This window comes from Vespa velutina, chromosome 21 (genome assembly GCF_912470025.1).
Source record: "Vespa velutina chromosome 21, iVesVel2.1, whole genome shotgun sequence".
In the NCBI taxonomy this organism is placed as follows: domain Eukaryota; kingdom Metazoa; phylum Arthropoda; class Insecta; order Hymenoptera; family Vespidae; genus Vespa; species Vespa velutina.
In genome coordinates, this window is record NC_062208.1 from 2,061,191 (window position 1) to 2,066,476 (window position 5,286).

A 5,286-nucleotide genomic window follows, 5' to 3' on the forward strand; every position below is an offset into this window, starting at 1 on the left:
TGAAAAGGAAATATTGTAAAATATTATATATAATTTTATTTCGTTTATTGGTTGGAAAATATTAAGTAGGAGGAGAGGGAGAGGGGGAGAGAGAGAGAGAGAGAGAGAGAGAGAGTGAAAGAGAGAGGGGGGGAGAGGGAGAGGAGGGTAAAGTTTATTATTGACCATTGAAAGAGGTTGAAGCTTCGCGAAGATATTTCAAATCTAAATAATTAATAATCCTATTATATTGAAATTTATTATAATTGATAATATTATATTTAAAGGGGGGGCGGGGGGAAACAAAAAAAAATGTGCTACAGATGTATTATATATAAACACGTAGCTGAGGTGAATTTACGTCGATTTTATGTCATCATTTGAAATTCATAAATGTATTAATCACGTTGATGCTACGTAAGTGCAAGAGAGAGAGAGAGAGAGAGATTGAGAGGGGGAAAAAAAACAAAAAGAGTAGAAAAAGAAGAAAATGAAAAGAAAAAGAAAACAATTTTTAATTATGTAGTTGACTTTTCGATGATATGTAACTATCGAATAAATCCACTTCCTTTTTTTCTTTCTCCATTTTTTTTTTTTTTTTTTATTTTATTTTATTTTATTTTTTATTCTCCCCTCCCCTATAATCAAATGTGGCACTTTTTAGCACACACTACCACCATCATCACCCTCATCCTACACTTCTCGTCTTATTAAAAACTATATTGGACGATACTCTTATTTGCTACATATATATATATATATATATATATATAAAATTTGGAAAACTTATGCGAAACTCTTTTCATTTCGTAAATTATATATGCATAGTATATTCTATGCAGTGCATATATATATATATATATATATATATACACATAAACGTATACATACACATGTAGATATAGATTTAGTATAGTGACGAAAGCATGAAAAAGTATTTTTCCCTTATATAAATGTACAAATGAAAGAAAAAGAAGGAAGATAAACATTCAGTTGATTTTTGTAGTATCCATTATGCATTCTCATTTAATTATTAATAAAAGATCAAGAGAAGAAAAAATATATATATATAAAAGACAAAAGGAAAAAAATAAATACGAATGGTGTTACATGTCACAAAATGTCGCTGTCACGTTAATAAAAGCAAATATTGCAGAAAATTATCAGAAAGGAAATGCTAGATGAAATGAGACAAAAATATATACTACTTTATGAAATTAATCTGTCTCGTCTATTTTTGGTTTTATTTATTTTTTTTTCCTTTATATATATATATATATATATATATATATATATATATATATATATATATACACGTATGTATGTAATGTAAAAGTTACGGTATTATTTATATCTCATTATAATTGATATCATTAATATTATTACCATTATATTAATTATATTAATTATCATGTTTTCTTAATATTTTTGTAATTATACTAATATGTATTAGTATAATTTATAATCAGTATATATGGTATTATTTATACTATATTGTATTAGTAGTTATTAGTCTGCTTATTATATATATATATATATATATATATATATATATATTTATATATTTATATATATATATATATATACTATAAATTGTTTCCTTAAAATGGTCGGTTTTTATATACTTCGAAAATAATTACTATAGTTATATATCTTCCTAATATACCAAGAAGTGTTTGAATTTATATCCTATATACTATTATAGTAAAATTATTTTAAATTATATATACATATACATATATATATATATATGTATATATTTTAATAATTATTAATAATTGTACCCTTTATGTTACCACTAATATTACTTTAAATTATATATTCCATGTACTAATAATTATTAAAAAATATATCCCACATACATACATAAATTATATACATAAACTATATATATATATAAACCCATTGTAAATGACACTCTAGTGATTATTTTCGAAGTTTCTTATATCAAAGATTATTTCCTTCTTTTTTCTTTTTTTTTTTTTTTTTTTTTTTCTTTCGTCGAACAAAAGCCAAAGAAAAGGAAGAACGAAAAGAAGCTAATCCTAGAAAGTATAGAAATATTAATGCTAATTTTTAAATTATATAATCCATATATAATATAATAAAAAAGAAAAAGAAAACAAATATTTCTTAGTGTAAAAAAAAAATAATAAAATTATATTCCATAATTTGTACGCACAACAAAAAGGATCCTTGATTTGTATTTTCTTTTTCTCTCTTTTTTTTTTTCTTTTTTTCTTTTTTTTTCTGTCTGTATCCTTTTTTCCTTGAACGTAAAAAGAAAAAAAAAGGGGTAAGGAGAAAGGACGGAAGGAATAGGAATGAAGGAAAAAAAATGAAAAATACGAACGAGAAAACAGGAAACAAATAAACGAACAACCAAACAAATAAACAAATGGGGATGAAGAAATTTCTATATAAAATTTCCAGAAAAATTGTGAAAAGTATAGAAAGGATGTATCTAGAGGAGAAGAGGAAGGAGGGAGATTGCCATAATAAACAATGGGATTTATTCATTGATCGATATTTGATGACGTATGTACGTAGTATACATATATATATATATATATATATATATATATATATATATATATATAGTATAAATATCTTGATGATCCTATATATCCATATGCCGTTTCCCTCTTCGATATCATCCTCTCTGCACTCTTCCAATCTATCTGTCTAGCCATGGGAACCTCTGAAGGACACTCGAGATTGGAAGCAGCATCGGAGTACTTCCAATCGCGGGAAGATGAAGCACGCTTCGGGCTTCTACTAGCCCCCCAAGAGGGTGAGGAGAGAGCAGGTGAGCGACCGGAGGAGGAGGAGGAGGAGGAGGAGGAGGAGGAGGAAGAGGAAGAGGAGAAGTAGGCCTGTTATCGATTCAACGATGAAGAGGATCGATCTCGACATTCCGTTGTCTCATTATCGTTAATCGTTATAATCGTTTGTCGTCATTGTACTTTTCAAAAAAAAAAAAAAAAAAAAAAAAGAAAAAAAAAATACGATTAGAACAATTAGAACGAATATCTTGCGTGAATTCGTTTTTACGAGGTTTAAAAGAAAAAAAAAAAAAGAAAAGAGAGAGAGAGAGAGAGACAAAAGAAAAAAGAAATTTCAATTTCGTGGCTCAATTTTGTTTTGCATATTAATTTAATTGATATTTTAAAAGATATTCATCGAATAATTCGAACCATGATTTTTCAAGTTACAACTGGCGTTTAGAGATTAGAATCAAATGTGATACGTTCAATTTGGCTAATCGATAAGATTAAAGCTAATTTTAATCAGATAAGTACGAAATCGAATTAAACTATAGTAATCGGAATTCAATTTGGCAACTTTTTACGAGTCGTTTCTTAAAGCTGGCAATTATAATATTTAGATTTGTATCGAATTGATTTTGCCGAACGAATTCCAATTCCAGTTTGAGGTGGCAGGTAGAGAGAGGGGAAAATCAATTTTTATTATTTTTTTTTTTTCCCGATAAGAGGTAAGAAGGAGATTTAAGAGGATGATTTGATCGAATCAAACTTTCGATCGTGGTAAGTTGGATTGATCATTGTACGAAATTAAAATTCAATTTTTCTCACGTATAAAATAAACAATAGAAATGCATTGTTGTTAACGAGTCGAATTTAAACGATAATTAAATAAACAGTTGAAAATTGAAATCAACGAGAGATAAGGTGCATTCGTTCGTGATATATAAGAGAGATCATCGAAAAGGGATTTGATCGATGAAATTGATTCGTTCGTATAGAGAAAATTGCCTCAAAATTTTGATCGATCGAGCAAATTTTAATTAGAATTTAATTCTGAAATCAAAGAATCGTCAATTTTCAATTTGAACTTTAAATATCGCAATAATCATCACTTTATAATTATTTTCAAATTTACGTTTAAATAGAAATTAACAGAGGGATGAGAGAGAGAAAGAGTTGGGGGAGGGGGGGGGAGAAAGAGGGAGTAAAAAATGAAGATTACGTAAGAGAGATATCAAAAGATCGTTTTCGAATTAATCGAATGAACTATAATCGAGCCAGATAATAACTGGAATTCAATTTTCGTCAAATAAACGCGCCAATCATTGTTCCCAATGATTATATTGAATATAGTATATCGAGGTTTGATCAATTGGAAATTATTTGGAATCGTATTCAAACCTGAGGAATTAATAGAATTGGTTCATAGATCAAAACCTTAAGAGATATATCGAAAAGGGATCAGATCAATTTCATCTAATCATTAAGATTGTGCTCGTTCAATCAGATACCAAATAGGATACAATTTTCGTCAAAGGAGTCATTATTGTTCTCTCTAGGCTATATAATTCAACTTCTGAACTTGAAGCTTCTCAACCAGTTGGAAATTATTTCGATGTCTATCGAATGGAGATTAACAACAGTGGTAAAGATCAAACCGTAAGAGAAAGAGACACAGAGAAAGAGAGAGAGAGAGAGAGAGAGAGAGAGATTGAGAGAGAGAGATTGAAAGGATTTGGTCAACCTAACTAATCACTAAGCTAGCTCGGTCAACCAGATAGTAGTTTGATGTCATGTTGAAAGAGTGTCGATGAGGTTCCCAAAGCTATTTGAGATTGAAGGTTACACTGCGATAGAGTTAATCGCACGATTTTACGGAAGGTTCGTTCGATGGTATGTAAGAGATAATTGATGACATTACGGTTCATCGCATGACCACCTCTTCCTCTCTCTCTCTCTCTCTCTCTCTCTCTCTCTCTCTCTATCTATCTATCTATCTATCTATCTATCTATCTCTCTCTAGTTCTATGTGTAACCGGACACAGACAAATATTGACAGCTTCCTATCACAAAGAGGGTGACCCCTTTGTACTGCTTCCACTTCTCGAGTACAGGCCTTCGACGTTTGCCCGATTTTCCTGTCGATTCTGGCATATGTATTCACTTGCTAGCAAAACCCCCGTACCCTTTCTATCACTCCTCACACCCCCCCCCCCCCCCCCTCCGCCCCGCCCCGTCCCCCTCTCCACCCATTCATCCCAACCTTTCACCCACACCTATCATACCACCTCACTCATCCACCCCACTCACCTATCCCAAACCCCCCCGCCCCCCCAATGCTCATCCCTTTCAACCGCTGATAAATCAACGAACTCGAAGATCGATGATGCGCCGCGTTCGACGATATCCAATGACTTTGTAAATTAAAGCGGTTAGACGCTATTCTACCAAGAATATATTGACAACTATTCGCCCTCCTCCTCCTCCTCCTCCTCCTCCTCCTCCTTCTTCTTCTCCTTCTTCTACCTGTTTTTATTCT

The 5,286-nt window shown here is 30.9% G+C and overlaps 1 long non-coding RNA gene across 1 annotated transcript; it reads left to right on the top strand.

Annotated features, from left to right (window-relative positions):
* The first annotated feature begins 1,528 nt into the window (after window positions 1–1,528).
* LOC124956277 lies at window positions 1,529–4,470 on the top strand. Its single transcript, XR_007103198.1, has 2 exons — window positions 1,529–2,521; window positions 2,669–4,470. It is a non-coding gene; the product is annotated as an uncharacterized LOC124956277 (long non-coding RNA).
* The last annotated feature ends 816 nt before the right edge of the window (window positions 4,471–5,286 follow it).